The sequence below is a fragment of the Thunnus thynnus genome, chromosome 22, assembly GCF_963924715.1.
Source record: "Thunnus thynnus chromosome 22, fThuThy2.1, whole genome shotgun sequence".
In the NCBI taxonomy this organism is placed as follows: domain Eukaryota; kingdom Metazoa; phylum Chordata; class Actinopteri; order Scombriformes; family Scombridae; genus Thunnus; species Thunnus thynnus.
This window is the reverse complement of record NC_089538.1, coordinates 13,885,444-13,908,673: the sequence shown is the minus strand read 5'-3', so window position 1 is coordinate 13,908,673 and position 23,230 is coordinate 13,885,444. Positions and strand designations below refer to the sequence as shown.

General features: G+C 40.6%; 1 protein-coding gene across 1 annotated transcript in view; it reads right to left on the bottom strand.

Moving 5' to 3' along the window:
* Window positions 1-23,230, bottom strand: part of LOC137174363 (uncharacterized) — a 121,985-nt gene that overhangs the window by 75,022 nt on the left and 23,733 nt on the right. The window lies entirely within an intron of this gene.

Here is a 23,230-nt window from a genome sequence, read left to right as displayed (position 1 = left end):
ATAATATGTGGTTTCTTTATTGTGTTTTGTGTTTACTGAACAATTGTGGGGAAAAAAATTTATGTCAGATCACAAAGCATAACAAAAGATGGGATACATTCTTTGCACATTCCCTCTGAGACAGTGGAGTCCATTATTGTGACTTAGAAAAGAGTCCAGCCAAACTCCTCCAGTTGGAGATTTCACTAATGACTGTACCACTGAAAGGGGTTATAATTCATACATTCCCAAGGCACAGAAAGAAGTTGCAAATATAATAATGAAGATATGAATTTATGCAAGATGTTCATGCACCACTCACAAATGAAAATTAGTTTCACAGTATCAACATATTAATAAGTAATGAGTAAACAGCATGCACGCACGGTTGTGTCTACATGCTTGCGTTTTAACATTAGTCATCGTTATATCGTGTTCTGCTTACATTGTTAGCCATCTATATCAGTGATGCCCAATCTGCTATTAAAAAAAAAAAATCAATGAAATGCTGTATGTCTTGCTTATTTAAAAAAAAATGGATAAAGTGATCAAATTTGATACAAGAAATGTGTGCTGACATCTGTTTTGACATTAAAATGTTTCCAGAAACGCTGCAAACGCAATGAGACAAAAGGGACAAATTAATTACTACATACTGCACTGCACAATATATATCCATCACCCACTGCAGTTTGTATATAGTGTGTCCTGTATAGCTAGATGGAATGAGGCTCATTTGGTTGCTCATATATAGAAGCATATATGTATGCTGCATGTACTTTAAGCGTTTCGTAATTCGATAATTTAAGCTGACAATGGATGACAATATATTTCCATTGGCTTAATCCTCCAGCACTACAATGCATGTGGAAATGTACAGTCAGATGTGCTAATGTGTGTGTGCTCCAGTGCTTTCAGCCCAGAGCAGAGTAGAGAGGCCAGCTGAAGATATGTTAAGCAACTCAGTATTGAATTTGAATATTTAACCAGCTTCCATTAAAGCACTGATTAATTTGAGGGCACTCCAGAAGTTACCAGAGCATGACAGAGAAAATGAGGAGGGAGGGACGGCAGGACAGAAGGAAAGAGAGTGTGTGTGTGTGTGTGGGTGGATGGGTGTTGGACAACTAAGTACGCACATGTAGGTGAAGTAGGTTACCATTTGCTATGACCTGTACCCCCGTGATTACTGTTGCTGAGCCTGTCAGGCTTTCCATTCTCACATGGCACGTATAACAGTTTACAATGATAAGAAAGGTGGAATACCACTTGAAATTCATAGTAGTTTTTTAAACAACTGATCTTTGATTTCAGGTAGAGGTAGATAAAAGCAGGCTTCTCATTTCAACAAGCGTCTATTATTCCACCTGAAATGACAACTGCTGCCAGCAGATTGTTATCAGCTGTAGCTACCTAACTAAATTAGTTGAAAACACCATCCCCAGCTGACTTTTTAATCTTCCCAGCTGACTCAATTTTGTCAAGTGACTTAAATTTGTGCTTGATGGCTATATAGCTTGTATTGTGCTGAAACACTGAGTCAAAAAGTCTGCATCATAACCTGCTGATGATCCATGTAGAAGATCTGCAAATACAGAAAGAGCATTGTTGATGTATTGCAGACACTGTATAGCTAGTTAGTCCAAGTAAAGAGCAGACCAGAGGCTAAAGAGGCTAAAAAAACAAGTACCACGCTCCAAGCTCTTTATATACAAGTATCATGTTACTACAGCTTCATATATCTTCATACAGCTCCAGCTTTAGCAAATGGTCAATATGTAAATGGTTCTTATAATGTCACAAGTCTAGTAAATAACAGGAACAAGTTAATGTTGCACAGCGGCTTGAGACTCAAGTGTGGTCTGCAGGCAAAGTGAGCATGCATGACAACAGCAGCAATGTATGTAGGTCCCCGACATGGCTCAGACGTCACACACCGACTCAACGTCCTGCTCAAGGCTGACAAAGCATTGGTGTGGGGCCCAGTGCAGGAACAGAAGAACCCATACTATCTTTTCATGATGTCAGCAAACGCACAATCGTAAGTGCCGATGCCAGCAGCTATGGGCTGGGAGGTGTTCTCCTTCAGGACCACAACAGACAACTGCAGCCGGTTGCCTACTGTTTTTGCACCCTGACAGATGCCAAAAGCAGATGTGCACAGATCGAAAAGGAGTGCTTGGCTGTGGTCTGAGTATGTGAAAAGTTCTAAAAATACCTGTACAGCCTGAATAACTTCACTAACCAAACAGACCATATGCCATTGCTCCCACTTTTCATCGTTAAGGACATTGATACAGTGCCACTTCGTTGTCAATGATTTCTCCTGAGATTAAATTCACCACAAAAGTTGAGTGTGTCTCTGGCAAACTGCTTGTAGTAGCTGATACACTACCAAGACACCCTTCTGCAGCACTACACCTGCAGACAACTGAACTGTCAGACAACATACTGGCCCTAAAAGAAGCCACACAGGCAGCACGGCTCATGATGTCAAGTTCACGTCTAGATGAAGTTAAAAAGCACACAAAGGATGACCTGAAGCTACAGGCGGTGATGCATTTTGTGAGTAATGGCTGAACAAAATATGCATCCAAAGTGCCAGACAGCATCAAGCCGTACTATACAGTGAAAGATTCTCTCACAACATGCCACAACTTGCTTCTCTATGGCAACACGATCGCCATTCTCAAATGCCTGAGGTCAGAGATAGTGGAATGACTTCACGATCATCACATGGGCATTATGAAGTGCTGCGAGTGTGCCAAACATAGCGTCTGGTGTCCAGGCGTCGGCATAGCCCGGCAAAAGTGGATCGAACACCACACAAGGTAGGGTTGCCCCACTATCCTGGTGACCGATAATGGGCCACAATTCTGCGGGCATCAGTTTCAACACTTTGCAAAGGCTTATGACTTTCACCATATCACAATAAGCCCAGTCAAATTCCCCCAGTCAGATGGTGCAGCTGAAAGAGCCGTGAGAACTGCTAAACACATTTTGAAGCAGAAGGATCCCTCACTTACCCTTCTCAGCTGTAGAGCTACCCCCATCCAAGCAACAGGTTATAGTCCAGCCCAATTGATGCTAGGCCATCAGATACAGACTCCCATTCTCACACTCGAAGAAAAGCTTATTCCCCAGTGGCCCGACATCACCCTGGTGAAAGCAGCAGACTCCAGAGCCAAAGCTGCCTATAATCACCACCACGATAGACGTCACTCCAGCCGCCTGTTGCCTCTGCTCAAGCCAGGTGAATCTGTTGCTGTCAAACTTGCAACTGCCACTATTCTGCACAAATGCAACACCTAAAGATCCTACCTCATTTGCACCAATGATGGTGTTCTTCACGGGAACAGATGGCAACTGTGGCTACTGACCCCACCACTTCCACAGCCTGAGCTTGAGGAGGGAAAGGAAACTGACATGACAAACAAGGTGGAAACAGACAGCGGTCAACAACAATAAGACAAAAGGACAACAACACAGACAACAGCTGTTGTCAACACATCAAGAGCCATCTCACTTGAAAGACGTCATAGTTAATGCGTAGAATGCTAATGAGACAGAATAATCCTCAGCATCTATGTGGGCAACCGGTAGACTACCTGGAAACCCTCGTTGGGGTCCATGTTATTGTTTTGAATAAGAAAAGAACTCACTCTGTTAGCAATGAAGCAATTTAAAGAGCTAATATTGTTCAGCCCTGTTTAATGGCCTGTTACAGAGGAGTTCATTAGTTTAGTATTTGCTTTATTTTACATTGTCTAAATTTGATTTATTTGCATCTTTAGTTACTCAAAGGAGGGAAGGTGTAATGTAGTGAGTCTAGTAAATAATAGGGACTAGTTAACGCTGCGCAGTGGTTAGAGACTCAAGTGTTGGTGAGGGCAGTGTGAGCATGTGCAACAACAGCAGTAGCAATGCATGTATGTCCCTGACATGGCTCCTAATTAAAGCTTGGAAACTGAGAATACTCTCTCAAAGACTGCTCATTAAGCATTGCAGTTCTTGTACATTTAGCTCCTCTAAAATCATGTGACACTTAACAGTCACGTTTGCTTCTCTGTCAAACTATCTGTCACCTTCTCTGATGAAGCGAGGATCCTTCTCATCAGCAGGGGGGAGGGGTGACTACTGATAGGAGGTAAGAAATCCCTGGTGAAGGCAGTATGGAAAACCCTGCTACCCAAGAAGAAAAGCTTGACTGTGGGGTAAATGTTACACCAGTGTGGGTTGCTGGTGTGTTGTCAACGTCTTTACAGACACTCATGGTCGGACATATTTTTAATTTGAATCTGTAGCAAGGGTACCAAGTAGTCTGCCTTTTAGTTTGCTATCTAATGCTTTCCAAAGGAAAAATGTTCTTTCTTTATCCATTTTCTCCAAGGTAAGCCTCATCTCGCAATTTTCAGTTACCAAGACACTCCACTCACACACAGCCCATCCACAGAGATGCAATGTAAAAGCGGCTCCCTTTGCATTGCTCAAGGGCACATTTACGATATGTTGATTATTCACTTCCTCCCACACAGGTTTCATACATATTCTCCATTCAACAGAATGAGCAACATTCGAGTCACAAGCTTCCCTGACCTTTAAGCTTCCACTGCAGCCATTTAAAAGCAACGCAAGCTTTGAAATGCAAGGCGTAAACCTACCCTCACACCACCTGCCAATCATACGGCACATTACGACAGACAGATGTTCATTTAGCCAATTGGTTGTCTAGTGGCATGTACAGATGTTACCTACGCCCAGGAGATGCTTTGAGTGGCAGGTCCAGATGTTGGAAAAAGTGAATCAGCTGAAAAAACGTGCATGATGTTGCAGATAGGAAAGTATAAATGCACACATTAACATAATTTCCATATTAGTTACAGTAAACATGTAAGATATTTTTATAAAGTGGCAAATGCTGTAAAATAGTGGTCACGGTCAACAGTTGACTACTTAATCTTTGACAACATGATCAGATTGCATCATTGAATTTATCCCTTTGCATTACATTGTGTCATTAGTAAACACTAATATTTTAAAGTATCCCAGTAAATCCATATAGACACATAAAACAATCCTATGACACCACACACATATGCACACAGTGGCTTCTCTTAGGAGAGATACCTGAGGCACCATGCCTTTCTCCACAGAAGACACATTGTCATGGCAACGGGCTGAAGCGGCAGCTAATGGTCTTCTTATCAATTCAATCCAAATGACTCTCAGGCAAAACAACGGCTGACTCCTCAACCTGTCGTACTACACAGGCAGAGGCAAATGCGGCTCAATCGTCCGCCTTAGTCCTTGAGATTTACACAAATGTGGTTTAAAGAGGGTGAACACACACGTACTGTATGCACACACACACACACACACAGCAAATGCAAAAACACCAAATGAATGCATAGAATCCACAATTTCACTGTGCAATACGATAAACATGTTCATATGAACGCTGTTTATACACACATACAAACACACTCCATCATGTTGGCAGGTTCATAAGGGGATTTCACTTTCATCTCCATCTCTACTGGACACACACACACACACACACACACACACACACACAGGCACGCAACTGTGTCCCCGTGGAATCCATCTTCATTTGCTGTATTTGAGAGCAGCCCTGCGATTCAACTCTGCTCTCCTCCATAACTCATCCTTATGACTCCAGATGCTCCTCGCTGGTCTTAGCGGTGTGACACCCAGTGAAGTTCATCAGTGTGCAAATAAGATATTTGAGTGCAAGCAAATGTGCGCACAGGTGATTTCTGCAGCTCAGTATGGTAGTAATTACGTTCATATCGGACGATGCCACAACTCACAGTTTGCATCCAATGCCAAAGATATTGTACAAAATGAGCATTTTTAAACAATCGGTGTGGGTTGCAAAAAAAAAAGAGTGTATGTAGGTTGTATTTTGAATGCATCTTTATTCATATTTGTAACTAAAACTCTGAAATGAGCTCAGTATCATTCTTATCTTTGAATTCCCTTTAATCTGCTAGTGCAACACACTCTGATTAATATTCCCCCATCTGCTTCCTACTAGTTTTTGGAAGCAAAGTACAGTTAATTATAAATACACTGTCATCTAAAGTACCACTTTGTTTGTTTGTTCGTGTGTGTGTGTGTTTTTGTATGTGTGTGTGCAACTATGCGTGTTTTGGGTGGTGTTTGCTTGTGTCTGAGGCAGGTGTACTGAGTGTGATTAATACTTTGACAGACGATAAAGCAGAGAAGCAAAATTAGATTAAAAAGACAATTAAATTTTTCAAGCTGTGTACCTCTGCTTTTTTTTTTTTTTTGCAAATGGTACCAGCGGCACAATATACAATGTATGTGCAGTAATATAAAGCACATTAGGCCAGTGTTGAATGATGTATGGAAATTATGCAATATTTAACATTCTCAGCTAATATAAAAAGAGGATGGGAGCAGAGATGTATTTATATATAATTCAACGTACTGGGGCTAACAGTTCAGAAGGCCTATGATTTGCCGGGGGATTTGGCAAGCTATGCTAAGCTAAGCTAAGGCTAGACTGGGCTGCACTAAGCCGGCTGGTAATAAGAGATTTGGTAGAGAGTAATCTGTCGGTGTGCCAAACTGGCGCTATCCTGCGGGAGCTCATTAGCTTAGCATTCTGCCTCAGTGGTCCTGCCTTGAATGAATGGGAGCACAAAGACAGAAAGAAGCATTCGATGTGCTGCCTCCCACAGATCATTCTTCTGCCCATTTTTTTTCTTTCTAGCCTTTTTTCTATCCTTCCTTCCTTCGCTTTTCCATCTTACTCACTCGCTGGCTGCATCAGATGACACCTCTACATCACTTCGCTCTCAAAATGTTCCAGTCACTTCCCAGAGCCTCACTTTCAGATTCATCAAACATATATCTAAAGTCAGTAAATGAGCCAAGCAGCCTTTTCTCAAAAAATCCAAACCTGGCCCTCCACCAAAAAGATTCTCGCCTGACTGAAGCTACCTCACTCAACTTTCCCTCACTTTTTGTTTCACTTTAATGGTAACTCAAACAGGGGAAAGAAAAAGTTTAACCTGGCTTAACAGTTCTTTCCTTTTTGTCAAAGCTTTTGTGCACCATCTGCTTCTCCGTTACAATTAGCCCTCTCTGCCTGACAGCCAGCAAGACGTTTTACATCTCTATTGTGCAGCAGCGGAGGTACACCTCCCCTCCCCGGCTACAAAAGACAGGTGAGCCAACAGTCAAGGATTCCCATTAATAGATGTGTGGAGGTGAGAGCCAGCTTCTCGCTGGAAACGAAGCTCTGCCGTGTCTCCGTGGTGCTCTTTGACAGCAATGACTCAGGCCCACCTGTGCAGTCTGATATATGAACTTTAAACCTGCAGTGTGGAACTTTTACATCCTTTACATTCAAGGCCTTGCCATACAAGTTCACACAATGCTGATTGATCCTATCACTGCCAGGAAAATCTCACTGTATTTCACAGTACAGAGAGTTTTTAAATCGGGTGTTTGTGGCGATAAAATAATTCAACCATGCGGCTCTTCTAGACTTTCCAAATGTTATCGGACCGAATGGATCAAATTCTGATAGTGAAATAAGTTATTATGCAGGGGTTGTGTGACGCTCAAAACAATTTATCCACCCTTTTACAGCCGCAACAGTAGCGACGGAGTAGGCTACGAAGCCTATGATGTAAGCACATGTCGACAGTGTTTTTGTAATTATTCTCACTGCCAGATGGGGGAGACAAAAGTCTCTCACCCCAGCTTTAATTAGAGGCTTTTTAATTGAGATGCCACCTGTGTGAGTTGGGTTATTAAGAGGGGATTGCCTGTGCTGTCTTAATGATAAGTAATGAGAATGCATCCTCTGTGGAAATCAAGCCTCGCTCCCGCATCTGGAGCCAATCAGGTTGCCTGTTACAAGATGTGCTCTCTTTGACATATAGATTGTATAAAGAGCTTTCAGAATAATATTTCATGTTCATATGCACATGCATGCACAAAAAGTGCATATGTAGTCATGCTGGCAGTGCAGCGTGAGTGATGCCATGGGGGAAAAGAAAAGACACAAGAAAGACAGACGTGAAAAATTTAAACGCATGGAAATATCGGTTTTATGAGCCCCATTATTTAGCAGTTCTTGGAGCGTAACCGATCAAAGCCCTCACGCCTCCACTGTTGGGAATTTTCAGCGTTCCAGGAACGAAAGTTGTCACTGCATCCCTCTCATCAAAAAAGAAAAAAAGGCTTTTGATCATTTACAATCACAGGATGGCATGCATTATTCTGTGCCACACACACACACACACACACATCATCCCTACTACATCAGGCAGCTAGATTATTAATCAAGAGATTTGCCATTTGTGAGTCACTTTTACATGCACCATGGGGAAATGGCTGGGCAATTTGTTCACAAACACACAGATGCACAAATATGTAACTACACACAGATGCAAAGCTTTCTTTGCATACCTATGAGTTTTCAACCAATTAAAAAGCAACCAGTTTCAAAATTACTGCAAATACAACATACTGTACATTACATAACAAGACTTATGTAGCTAAATGTACACTTAAAGCCCTTCCTTCACTAAGGTTTTGTGTATAACTGAGGAGAATGTTGTATGAATTACAGAATAGTACAGAGGGGACTAAATCCGATGAACAGAACCAGCCAGGATCAGCAACGGGAGGACCGGGGATCAGAGCCCAATCCCCTCTGACATACTTCACAAGCATTTCTCCCATTCCACTGATGCTGCTGCATGTTACACGCAATGAGAAGAAGGGAAAATTTGTCGAAGCTTTGTGAGGGGGAGGGGGGGTGGGAGCAGAGGATACAAGAAAAGGCAGAAGCGAAGGAAAAGAAGGGGAAGACTTCCTGGCAGTTTTGAACAGGAGCCGAGTTACAGTGGAGGGACATGCACCCTAGAGGCGAGGATATCTTTGAAGTGCTGCTACATCAAAGCACACCCCCTTTCATACTCATTTTTAATCTTTCTCTATCCCCTACAGTCATCATTTCTTCTGTTTACCATTCTCCCTCAGTAAATGAAGAGGCTGATTGACATACCTAGAGAGGGCTTTGTCTACCTGGGGCTACCGGAAAGGTACACACCTGAGCCTGAAGCTATAGGTACTCGCACACTGCAGCTTGTCCAAAGATGAACGTCTTACTTTCATTTTACATGTTTTAATTTTAAAATGTTTCAATAATGTTGTTAAGGTTAGTTTAGCTTCACATTCTATTGTTTTCCTTAAATTTTCTTCTCTTATTTTCACCATGAGAGTCAGATTTAAGATTTTGAGAGAAATGTATCGACATGTTGAGATGAGGATGCAATTCCAACATGAACAGTTGGTGGTGGTATTGAGCTGTAAAAGGCAGCAAAGTGGAACTGAAGGAGAAGAAGACCTCCGAAAAACATTTATGAAAAATATGGTAAGAGAATGCATTTGCGTGTGTTTTTTAGACTTTGAGGATACATAAGGCTATTGAACATTTTAAACATTTCAAAGACTGCATATTTTTTTGTCTACTAAAGAATACATATCTGCTCTGTAAATCACTTGTCCTGTGTTCTCCTTTGGGGAAAAAAATCATCAACCAAAAGAGATAAATTTAGGTTTTTAAATGACTTGATTTCATTTTATAATGGTGTCAAGAAGTTTTATATTATTTTGATTAAATACCCTTCCATCATCCACCTATGTAGTTGGAGCTAATCTAATCCAAACAAAATGTAGCGTTTTATCATAGGCAGAACAGCCGGTCACACTGAGCCTGATAGCATCCTGCTACACAACACAAGAGCCACAGACTCTGAACAGCAACCCACATTAGCTTTCCTGTTAGTGTCCTTTTCAAACTTCAAAACATAAACACCTTGCACTTGTTCTGCACCTTAGCTTGTCGAACGAGCAAACAAACAAACTGGGGGAAAATGCACCGCTAACGTCAGTTAGCAGCTAGATAGTCAGCTGCTCAGCTGCAGCATATTAGACAGCATGTAAACGTACCTGCAAATATCACTTCAGACCCGTTAGATGCTGGTTTGGTCATTGCTTTTCAAAATCCCTGTTGGCGACACTCTGTCTGTCTATGACTTGTAGCTACAGCAGTTTGTTTACTTTGTCTTTGTTCTGTATGGTAGCCTGCTAGCTAATGTCAATCAAACAAACCTTGCTCCCCCGCTTCCCCTCCCCAAGCTGGCTAAGACAAAAAGGAGCATTTTTGATATTTCCCCAAAGACCTTTTTCATTTTAATAATACACAATATAAAATAAAACTGTTAACAATACATTGACATGACATGTTGACATTATTGTGACTGCAAAGAGGGATAACTTAAAAAAATGGACCCAGAATGTACTGCAAAAATGTCATATTTATCTGACAAATATAGAAAAATGTTCACAGGACATGATAACCCAAATATGTGGTGGGACATATATATACACTGTACCTTTTAGCATTCAGCAATTACCACAGTTTCAGATGCATATGATGGGAACTGTGGCCAGTAAAAGGCCAAACTTTAACAGACACATCTGTCCAAGCATGTGAAAGAATTTTATGAACATGCACTATATTAAAAATGCACACCGAGAGATACATACAGAATAAAAGCTCTGTATAATCTTTTTTTCATAATCAGAATTTGTAGGGATTTAGCGTAAAGCTCTCCGCATGCTTGAAGCGAGAAATGATATACACTGTGATTCCTGTTATTATGACCTTTGACACTCATTTGAATTCCTGCAGGTTTCATATCAATCAGAAGCTTCATCTGTTCGGGCTCTTCAACCGGTGGATTGTGGAGCAGAGACGTGTACAGGGATGTTTACAGATGGGTAGAGGGAAATTATGAGACAGAACATCAAGAGCAATACACACACACAAAACCACACACATGACCACATCTATCACCCCCATGTGATTGGCCGTGAGTTGAATTCATATTATCTGGTTGCCTCTCACAGCCATCTCATAAACCAAGTTGATCTCTCTCACACACCACCTCTATCCCCACATATCTATCCATCCATCTGGACTGGAAAAGAGTTGTAATAAGGAGATAATTCATTTTTAAGCCCATAGAACATTAATTCGAAGCTACCTTCCATCATTCCTCGCAACAAGTTTTATTTTTATTTTTTGAAAAACAGTAGGGTTTATCTCATGTTTTGACAAAACTGTGACCCATATTATTTAACCTCAATTCCCAAGCAGAGACTCGGATCCAAAAGAGAACGTACAACAACTATAAATACTGCTTTTGTGTTTTAACTAAGTGACAGCAGCACTAGAAAGAGACAAAAAGAAACTGTTTTACTGCCGGATGAGAAATGACAGGAGGGAGCTCAAGCATGATGGACTCCAGTGGTGTTCTTTCTCCCTCTCCCTCCCCCCCCTGTTCTTTTGTCTGTTTATTGGTAAAAATGCTCTACTGTAGCTACCTGTACACACATACATAGGATGATTTGCAAGCAGCTGTCACACAAAGGATGTATGGTGGTGGGGCGATATCCTCTCAAACGCGTCAGTGCGGAAGGCTTCTGTTGCCACATCTGTCACATTAGCAGGACAAACATGGAAGGAGATACCTGAAGAAAAAACCTGTCAATGCAGAAATACATCTACGCATCTTTGATATACTGTATGTCACAATTTAAACAGCTTACTTTCTTTCATCAGCCCTGTGAGTGAAAGATTCAATCGTGTTTTATTTCTCCTGAGCTCAAGCAATGATTCAAGGAAGATTCACTCGGATTAAATTGGCTTAATGGCAGTATAGTGTGCTACATGTATTTAACATGAATCAGCATGAATGCAACACCAGGGACAGCAGTTTTCAGAAGAAAAGCTCTAAAAACTCACTGTACGCTACTTGCCTAGCTCCAAATGATAGACAGTTAAAGACTATCTGGTAAACAAAGTGGAGTATTTAGCAGCTAAAGACCAAAACAGAGCTAAAATGAGAATGAATTTTGGGCTTCTATTTCTCAGGTGGCCGTAAAGACATCTCTAAATAAATGCTAATGTTGCTCTGTGTTTGTTTGCAACTATTTGCTAACATGTTCACTATAACAACGACATAATCTGATTATACTTCGAGGTTAACAGTTAATATTAGTATTGCTAGCATATTTACTTTATCTTAAATTGTAGTCTCGCAATACCAGACCTCAGAGATCTCCTCGTACATAAGTCTATGGTAGCTGCTTGAACGGCGGCGTGAACAGCCACTAACAAACCTACATCCCTTACATTTTGTCAAGGACACGCCTTACCGGACATGATGCCCCCCCCCCCCCCCCCCCCCCCCATTCTCCTCTGTAGTGAACTGCATGTCACCACCCCAGTATGAAGGGCCACCCTAAAGACTTTGGTTCTGCAATGCAGGGTTTGTCTGTCAGTCTACTTAAATTGAGGAATCTGATATCTCAACACAGTTGTAAAGTTTGTAGTAAGTGATTGTGTTAGTAATGCTCTCTGTTCTTAGCTCATTTTAGCCACTAGTATTTTTATTTTTGCTCTCAGGATGGTTTGATTTTGATTTAGTTTTGTCTGGAGGTTTTTATGTGATCCTCTTGACCAGGTGTCCGTTGCAGAAGAGGTGACTGACCTCAAAGAGACCTTAATAGTTAAATGAAAGTTAAAAAAAAAAAGAAATTCCATTCATTCAAGGTCTTACAGTTGTATCTTGCAGCTCAATTGTCATCTCTTCATTCATTGTCTATAAAACAATAGCTGGTTTTGTATCCAAGTCACATTCATACAGCTTACAGAAAGAGTAGTGCAAATACTGATTATGGAGCATGAGCATAATTCATTCTCTAAATATGTGCAGTCCTCATGCTTCATACTGCATTGTTTGATGGCTTTTTATGTCTCTAACAAAACTTCTATGGGAGATTTTAGCACCAATAAACCTGGACTTTTTCTTTCTAAAAGTCATGCTTACAGCAGCTGACATGACTAATTATCACCAGATGGAGGGTCATATTTCCTGTCCTGACATCATATTAATCCCATGAGACAAGAACGCAGAGTTAGTAGGCTGCCTGTCATCATTAGATTAATGTGACAATAGGTTATGGCCATGCTGCTGTCATGGTTCTGCTCTGTTAGATCTCCACTAAGCTGGGAGAAAGATAAAGCAAATGCTGGAGAGTTTTAGGTTAATTTGTTGTGGTGGTGTTGTTTTTTTTTCAGTGAACATTCAAAGACACACCATTTCTTCCACTTTTCAGGTCCAACAAGCTGTTTTGTTTTTGTCAGCATGATGGCAGGAACGTCAGGGGATCACACTTTCAGTTTCCACAAGACTAGATTTTCGAAATCACGAGGCATGTGACAGGATCTGCTCGCTCAACAGAACAGAAAGTTGTGACGATATGGATCCTTATATATTATGGATGATTTGTCTTTCACTGTTTGAACTGTCGCTTTCCATCTGTCGCTTTCTCCATGCGTGTGTTTATAATTTAACCCCCATGTGCTGCTCCTAATTACTTGTCCTTTTTTTGGCAACATCCTTTTACTGTATCTCTCTCCATATTTTGCACACAATATCTGTATTTGCGTGACTGCTTTTCCTGAAGTAAATATAAGCAAGTCTTAGCCTTTACTGGATACGACATGTTAAAGCAGCCATATTTCTGATGCCATTTTGCACGTAAATAATGCAACATATGACGAAAGTATTTTCCCTCAATTGTTTGAGAGCTGCTGCAGAGGATGATATGACGGGAAACATGAAACATCATTTAGCTATAGGCTGACCTGACTTTTGCATCCAGATTCTATAGATTGGTTAATAAGCAGTTGAATGCAATAGTGTATCTCTTATATAGAATAAAAATATTTTATGCAATTACAGGATTTTTTTGTGCTGCTAGTTAAAGAAAACTGGTTAATGAAGGACTCAGCAGAAAGCTTTGTGTTTTTATTTCTGCATTTCAGAAGATGTAGCCATTACTGTCATGCCTACGCTTGGCAGCCTGACAGTTTCAATTGTGGAGTGAGAAACAGCAACTACATTTTACATTATTTATGCTACATTTCCTGGTGGTTGCCTCACACACACACACACTCTTTTGTTATGTTTAAGTCAGTTTGCCACTTCCTTGCTACTTTTTGAACAAGCACTGTTTCACACTAATATACACACACACACATCCCTAAACTCTTGAGACTGATCTCAGGAACATAGAGAAAAAAAAAGGGAAGTCTGTCCACTCTGCAGAGCATCTTGGTAAAGTGTGATCTAATGAGGAAATAGAGGAAGCTAGCCTTCCCCTCTCTGTGTCACTTTCACAATCATGAACAAGCTTCACCCAGCTCACTGGCGTAACAATTTCGCTGCACAACGCGGCCACTTAGACTGCAAAAAGAAATACAGCAGACCAAGACCAATTAGCACTGCTGTCGTGGATGTCATGCAGTTAAAACTCCTATGTAATGCAAGCAGGTGGAACGTTAACAGCTTTCTAACATAAGTGTAGTAGCCTATACAAACTCACAGTGTAGAAATATAGCATGAATGCCAAGTACTTGTTTTGGCATCTGTAAAGAATGCAGTTTTAGGTGCCAGGGCCATCTCAGCATGCATTGAACATGAGATTGATAGCATCATCCACTGTATCTATCTGAGGCTATAGCCATGCTGGCAAATCATCTGTTTTTCCAGTGATGTGCTTAAGGACACACAGGAATTCCTGTCATGAAAAGAGGTACAGAGTTAATGACTTGTGACCCTGTCGTGGAAACAATTTTATCACCCATAAGCTCCTTTAATAATAATAATTCCTCTACAGTTTAAGCTGTGTAAAGTCCAACTTGACTCACATCCTCTTTGCAGGCAAAAATTATGTCAATATGTTTTTAAAATGTATTGTTAATAGTTTTGTATTATTAGAATAAAGAAAACGGTCTCTTTGGAAATATCAGAAATGCTTCTTTTTCTCCCAGCCAGCTGGAGGGGGACACGTCGGACATTTATTTGATCGACATTAGTAAGCAGGCTGCTGGTGTTACACTGTACAGAACAAAGACAAAGTAAACAAACGGCTGTAGCCACACGTTATGAACAGACAGTGTGTCTGCCAACAGGGATTTTGAAGAGCAACAACCAAACCAGCATCTAACTGGGCCTAAGTGACGTTTGCAGGTTTAGCTGAGCATCTATCTAGCTTGCTATCTGATGTTAGCTGTTAACTGACGTTAGTTGTACACTTTTGAATGTTTGGTGGCTTACTCAACAAGCCAAGGCGCAGGACAAGATGTGTGCTCATGTTTGTAAGTTAGAAGGAGAGATTAGCAGGAAAAGCTATTGTGGGTTGTTGTCATTTGTGCTAGAATAGGGGGGACAACGAGACTTTCAGGTGTTATGGTAATAAAGTGGCAACATCTAAGCCAGACCTTTAAATCCAGTCATAATCAGAACACTGTCAGAGGACCGTGAGTTGCCTATTATTGCTACTAGTTCAGACTAGTTTAAATAATTTGACCACCAAATACAACATTGGGCCCTATTTTTCGTGAAAGTGCAATGACCAGCGCAAGCAGCACACGCACAGTTTGGTATTTTCCTGACCTTGAAATTTGGTTTACCCGTTTGTGCGGTACTGTGGTGCCCAGTGCTGCATGCACGGTGAACTGCAGGGAGGAGAAGCACAAATAGGCTGTGCAAAGCGAGTTCTTGGTGTTTTTGTGGAAAATGGGTCTTAAATGTTTCAGAACTACGTCTGTTTCTGGAGCAAAGTGACTCCACTGCCACTTGGTGATTTTATCAATAAATACTTGTAAATGTGCTACAATAACAGATTAATGCTTGAAATATAAATAAGTTATTTCAATTAAACATTCTCCAACCAAAATCAGCACAGAAAATAAAATTTTATGTGATTAAAGCATCTGTATTGATTTGTAAATGAATGTGAGTGATTCTTACAGTATCTGTTGTCCACAGCTGCTTTACTGCTGTATGAAAAGTTTCTCCTTCAGTTCATTAAATCCCTGCAGCATCTGAAGGCAGCAGGACTGATATGGTTAATAAATCTGCAGCCTCTGAGAGGTGCCACGCCAGAGCGCAGTGCCGTTACGCACGGCAGTTCACTGGGTTTACCTTCATTAAATTGGCTGACAACGACACCAGGCCTCTGCAGAACAACACCTCTACACACATCAGACTGGTCTGTTGTAACTCGATATTCTATCTATCCTTTTTAATGAATGACATGTTGGGTTACCAGGGCTTATCATAGTCTCCTTTCCAACTTTCTTTTCAGCGAAAGTAGCATCTCATGTTTTATTCTTGAGACACATTGCAGTGCAAACACTGCTGTATAACATTAATTACTAAACTATGACCATTTACGAGGTGAGATAGGCTGCATTAGAGATATGGCTGAAATAGTGTCGGTCCATTCATGACTAGTATGTCATCCAAAGCTGGATGTACCCCCACTTAAAAAACTCATTCCAGCGCCATTGGTTGTTATTCAGAGTATGTGGCTGTGTATGTGGTTGTGTAGCAGGATGCTATCAGGCTCAGTGTGACCGTCTGCTCTGGGGAGCGACAGTTCAAACAGTGAAAGACAAATCAAAAACAAAACAATGCTACATTATTACTTTATTCAAGATTAGATTTGCTGTATCTTAATAAGGACTCCGCCTATGTAAGCAGATGGTGGAATGGTAGTTCATGGAGCTAAAGCAAAACTAGGGGGTGCTATTGTGAAATCAAAGAATAGAAAATATAAAATTCCTTCTAATTCCTTTTAGTTTTAAATTTTTTCTCAAAGGAGATCAAAGGATTTACAGAGCAGATATGCAATCTGGAATACACAAAAAAGGCAGTTTAATTTCAGTTGGACTTTAAAGGCTCTGCACTCACACATACAGGTGTTTGGGTGTTATGATGGAAAGAACGAGGCCGCCAAACTCAAAGTGTTACCAAGCACAGGTGTTACTAATCTCATTAACCATGGCTCAGTTCTATTCAAGTATCCCGGGAAGCCATGACAGTGTGACAGTGAGCCAGCACGCACAATACCGTGACCCTGAAACTGAAGCAGCTAAATGGAATTCAGCCATCATTCATTTTATTATTTCCACCTGTGCTTTTCCCACTATGACAAGTCAGAACGTCTTCTGTGAAAAAAAAACTCCTATTCAACTTGAAGAGTGTTACGTAATTTATGCATCCGCAGGGATATGGAAAGCACCCTCTATTAATTACACTCATAATCCACATTCCCTTGTTGATCATGCCTCTGGTGTAAGCCTTTTTCAAAATGTAAGCACATGCATGTTTGCTGTTAAGTTTCAAGGGGTTCAGAATAGCTCACTTTTGTCTTGGGTGCTATAAAGCTGTGCCCAATATAATACCTTGAATATGATGGTAGTTAGAGGTGTTCAGAGAGAGGAGAAAGAATGACCACCCTGTGACTTTCTCTCCACAAGAGATCATTATAACACACAATAAAACCTCTGCACTGTGGACACATACAGTATGTGTGTATTCATGTGCACATTTATGATATTTGGGCAGCAGCCTAATAATGAGTAATGTGTAATACTGGTGAATATTCATGACTACAGCAAGATCAGCAGATTGAGTGGAGATGGACATTTGGCAGCAATCGAATGATCCTATTTATTAGCTGAGCGTTATGTGCAAGAGTTTCTACGGGAGGTAAACTTCTGTGTTAAACTAACAAGCTTCAGCTCCTTCTCAAGTCCAAATTTACATTTAAATAGTCTGTAAGAGCTGAACATAACAGTTCAATCAAATGCTTTTCTCACTGCGGGTGTTCCTGTTTGTACACATCCGCACACACACACACACACACACACACACGCATACTCTGCACATTTGTATGTATGTTGTGTGTGTGTTTGCATGGCTGTATGCTTTGTGTAAGTGTTTGCGCACATTCAGTACATGCATGTGTTGTGTATTCATGTGTTAAAGTCTGCATTGCAATCATTACACCTTCAGTCTCACCCACTTGAAAGAAAGAAAACATAGATTCAAATCAATTACGCACCAAAAGGTCAAAGTGGGAGCACAGACAAAACTGCTAATTGCTGAGCGATGAAAAGTGCCCCGGTTGATGTGGCCACAAATAGCCGAAAATAACTCTGCGGTCCTCACCTAGGCTTTGGTTTGGCACAAAGGAAGCTGAATTGCATCTCACCCTCCCAGTGACCAAATATAACTACAGTGTCTTGGCTGGTGCTTGTTGTGGTGGAGGATTCACACTTTGAGGGATGTTAGCAAGAAGAGGAGTAGGAGGAGATTTTTTACATGTTGTGCAAAAGTCTGTTAGATTTTTGGCTTCAAACCGTTAATACTTTATATTTTGGCTTCAAGATATTTGGCTGATAATCTGAATAAAGATGAGTGAGCAAGTACTGTGGTGTTCAGTGTTGTCAAGAATACATCAGCAGCAAAAAGTACATGGAGACTAAATGTGTTGCTGTTGAAAAAAATGTCTCCATTAAAATGTTAGACAAGTTTTAACAAATTTTTATGTGTGAAAATATTCAACATGATGGGACAAGACTACATTATTAATTGAGCACCAGTAACTCTGATACATCATGGCATACAGCACCAGTCAAAAGTTTAGACATACTTTCAAGTGTGTCCAAACTTTTGACTGGTGCTGTATGTCATTGCTTTAAGATGCCATTTGTATTTTTGTTTTTTAATGGATGAATTTGTGCCATCTGATCCCTGAACCCTGAAGTGTTTTTATCAGCTGCTACGGTGACAGACAGATGGGTGACATGCAACAAGGGCTCTTGTCTGTCTCAAAAATAGGATGCTGCGGTTACATATATATACTCCCTCTGTTTTTAATCCATGCCAGTGGCGTGGCTCTACTGATGAGATGACAACGTCAGTCATCTTTGGTCCAGACTGAAATATATTATAAAGAAACTGAGAATGAAGCCTACTGGCTTTGGTGGTCTTCTGACTTTTCATCTAGTGCCATCAGCAGGTTGTCATTTGTGGTTTTGAGTGAAATGTCTTGACAATAACTGGATGAATTGCCACAAATTTAGTGCAGGACATTTGATCGGTGGTTTTCATCTAACTCTCACACATTTTTTAATTTGTCCCATACTTTAGTTTATGACCTGCAAAAACAAATAACATTCCCATCAGCCTCCGTTGTACTACCTTGTGTCTGGTGTTACACTAAACTAAGATGGTGAACATGAAAGTTCCCCTCTAGTCAAAAACATTTTTTTCTTGTTCCATCAGCTGGATGTTTGAAGTTGGAGACATCTTGTGTCCAGCTGTTAAACTTCTGAAATGAAATATATTTGTATATTGATAGATTCTGGAACTTTTAGTGAGAGATAAGGAGTAGATGCCAATTTAAGGATTTTAAAGTTGTGATTATACTTATGATTTTGTGGAAAAACCATATCAGACACACAGAGTATTATATATATATGTCTTAATACATGTCTGGGGGAGATCTTTAAACATCAAAACATTAGCATTGTCATTGTGGACATGTTAGCGTGCTTATGGTAGCATTTAGCTCAAAGTACAGCCTCATAGAGCAGCTAGTGTGGATTGCTCTTTATTTTTGGGGCTTCCTGGTGAAGTGGAGACATGTATTGTGAGTGGCAGCATGACATTAATCTACCTTAAATGAAGCTGACGCAAATACTGAAACTTCAAGGTGTAGCTCACTCCAAAAAAGTCTCCATCAGCCCTTATTGCATCCATCTTTTTCAGTCCATCTTAGCTGAGTGCACAACTTTCATGCAAAATTGAAAATGTGCATAAAACGGATGAATGGAAACATACTGCACCTTAAGATACAGTGTGTGTAATTCCAAATACAAATACATGCTGTATCTCTACACACATATTCAAAGTTATACTGTCCATATTGTCAGCTGACCATTGAGCCAGTTTTATGTATTGTACTCTCGCACTGTGAGATCCTGTTATGACACTATGTTGTCAATATTTTTTTCCAAGAATATAAAGACAAGAGATTTATTCGGCATTTTATGTGCTTGTGACTTGATGATGTCACTGACACCTGTTTTGAAACCACTTTTGTATTTTCACTGATCCCATATTGGGGGGGTAGGAGGTTACTTGTCACCTCTTAATCCTGTGTTTTGCTGGTGAAAGAGTGGAAGAGCGGGGAAAACTGTTGTTGTAGAGCTCTGATTGGAATCCTGTCTTGGCTAATAGTAGGATTATGTCTGAGTCCCCCCTAAGCCAGCACTGCCGGGTTTTTATTCCGTTATAGCCTGGGTATCTCCTGGGTTTTGTCATGAGAGTAGTGTTATCGGATGTGTGAACGTAAACATTGTCTGGAGGAAATGTGGAGGAGGACAGATGCATTCACAGAAAAATACATAATGCACAAAGTGGCCGAATCATATGTATATATATATTTTTTGGGTTTTTTTTTTACATGATCAAAGCAGTAAGAGCTGCTCCGGTTTATCAGTTGTGCAGATTTTTCACTCATGAATAAACCCAGTGATTTGCAAGGTGCCAAAGTTAATCTACTTTGCATAAAGAAATTGGTAAGCAGCATCTGTTCCTTCTACAAGCCTGAAATGGAAGTCAGGAAATCAGAAAATTACCTAATTATTCAGACACCACCGACAAACCTGAACATGTCAATGAAATTATAAAATTGAGCTCTTTCTTTCAGTCTAATAAAGTCATTTATATGTCATACTGGGCTTTGTGTATTATATTTTGAATGTAAAGAGCCCCAAATCACTTTTTTGCAAATGACTGATGATGATTTTACCATCACCTTATTTTTTACTGTCAACACCTTTTAAAACATGTTATAATAAAATGGAAATTTATTTTGATTAAGTTTAGTTTTTTAGGGAAAAGGGAACATTTGTACATTTATAACAAATCCACCAACTTACTCTAAATGAAAGGCTGATTGGTCATATCCTTTGTCCAAGTTAAAATTTCCCATTGATGACATAAAACTTGAAGGATATGTCTGCCAATTTTCTATGTTCGTTCTTTCTTTTTATTTTATTTGATAAGAACAATGCAATTTAACATAGTTTCAATACAGAGCATGAAACTGATGTGCTGTTCAGACAGTTTATAGTTATTGCTAATTTTCAACTCTTGTCCTTAGTTGGGCTTTACATATACAGTGTAATTAAAATATACAGCTTTCATCATCATAAAGGTTAGGGTTATTGTTCTTATTGTGAGCAAATCTCATGAGTAGAGTCAAACCAACAATGAATTGATCCTACTTACAAGTATTATGTGTGTATCCAAAGTCTGACATATCTTATTCTTCTGTGCCGTGGACCTCCATTGTTGTCCAAAAACTATTAAATACACATCAGTGAGACACACCGTTCCACTGGGTGATATGTGCTTTCACCCCAAAGATGGCGGTCATGGTTTGGCTCTTCATATGAGATTTGTTAACAATAAGAAAAATATAAACAATCAGCAGTCTTATCCTTTAAAAGTACATGAAATTGAAAGTACATGGCCATGTGTTGTTTAATGTTCTTGATCTCTTAGTCAGCTAACTAGACAAAATTCAATTTCCATTTCAATTAAGGAGTTACTGTGGTGTTACCAATGAGTAGCAAGCAGAAATAGACATCCCCAACTGTCTTCCTTGACTCCCACTCTCCACTCTTCTCCAGCTGTTTTGCAGAAACAACCATCCATCACCAGCCATTTGTGAAGTTGGTGTGTGTGTGTGGAAGTGTGCCAAGTGAACAGCTATTGTCTGTCCTTTGTGTCTGCGTGTCCGCCAGGTGACACATCACATCTTGTCACCACAGTGACTCACACTAGCCTAGAGCGGTCCAGGGTTTGGGTGGGTGGGTGGAGGAGTGGGGGGGGGACACCAGCACACACACATACCAATGAACCCAACTACTTTCAATTACTGTAAACATGCTCGAATGCAGACACGCACTCAATCACTCACCCAAAGGTGTTTGAGGGGGCACCAAGTTGGAAAGAGATGCTAAATGATTCAGAAGGGGGAATTAGTAGACGGAGACCTTGGGACATGCTAGAGATCATACATCTTTACTGGCCCAGAATTTCCAGCAGCACCCCCTTGCTCATGCAAAAACACATTGCTCGTCCGCCACACCACATCATCATGCCAACAAGCTGTGTAAAGTGCATCCTTCCGTAAGACTGTGGTGCATTAATCCAGTGCAGGTGCACTCATGATTAACTGACTGGGGATTATGAGAGGGAGCGGAACAATCAAGTAAAGAAAGGTCATAACACTGTTGGGAACAAGGGCTCCGGTCCACAGCGCTCCACTTGAGCTTTTCCGGAGTTTGAATTTTGTTTCTGGTGTGAGCTGGTGGCCCTGCAGGCTGCCTTAAATGGGTCGGTGTGAGCCTGCAGAGCCCTAGAAATCATCGTCAAGACCTGCAGCAGAACAGTAAGTCACCCGGTGCCTAATTATTTATCTTACGTAAATAATGTGTTAAATTTGGCATTTGTAGTCATGTTAATGTGTCCTCTCTTGACTTTAGTTACATCCTTTGTCCGTATGATGGGGTAAGATGTGGATATTCTGTATTTAATGTAGTGCATGAAATGGAAAGTACTCTGCAAGATTTGTAGCTTCTTGCTATTGGCAGTGCACATTTCGCCCATGATGGTATTTATTGATTTGCAACAAGGAGAACTATTTGCCAACAGGGTCAGTGTCTCTCCACTGTTTTCTATCATGCTTCATTCCATTACTTTAAAATGCTTTTGATGTATTCAAAACAAGTTTTCTTCTTTGCTTTGTATTAAAGCTCTTGAGTATGTGAGAAGACGGAGAGATGAGTGGGGCTGTAAAAAATGTATGTAAGCATCTGAGAGAGATGCTTATTTTCATCTGTAAGTCTCTAAAAATCCCAGTTGATATATTAGCCTGAGACCTTATGCATCTGCAGGCCTGATATTCTTCTTTTATACCATCATAACTTAAAAAGCATTAGTGCGAGAGGCTGAACTTAAGGTTCAGCCGACAGACACTCTTCATCAGATTCAGAGAAATGCTCTTGCTGCTGTCCGCGAAACACTGAGAGTGAGAGGTGGTGGTGGTGGTGTGTGTGTGTGTGTGTGTGTGTGGTTGTGGGGGGGTGGTGGGGGGGGGGGGGGGGGGGGTATATGGTTCAGCGTTTCCCCCCCTCACAAGAACAGCACAGTAATCAATTCCGTTTAGTACAAATCCA